The following is a 352-nucleotide window of genomic DNA, read 5'->3' on the forward strand; positions in this document are numbered from 1 at the left end:
GGGGGAGTGGGTGGGGGACTTCTGGGATAGCATTGGAAATGTAAATGAAATAAATACCTAATTAAAAAAAAGAAATAAACCCTTTCCTCCCCAAGCTCTTCCTGGTAATGGTGCTTATCATAGCTTCTGGAAGCATCAAAAACCACACTTTCTCCTTGAAGGAAAATAAGTTTGCTATGAAAATCTGTGAGATATATAAGACCTTAATCATTATGCTCATAAGCACACCAATCGATATTTTCTGAGCTGAACTGGTGTGATACAGCCATGTCTATCTAATTACTTTTCAAATTTTTTCTAAAACCACTTAAAACAAATACACTCATCTGTGTTTAGGAAACAAATGCAGACA

Source organism: Mus caroli, chromosome 10 (assembly GCF_900094665.2).
Source record: "Mus caroli chromosome 10, CAROLI_EIJ_v1.1, whole genome shotgun sequence".
Classification (NCBI taxonomy): Eukaryota; Metazoa; Chordata; class Mammalia; order Rodentia; family Muridae; genus Mus; species Mus caroli.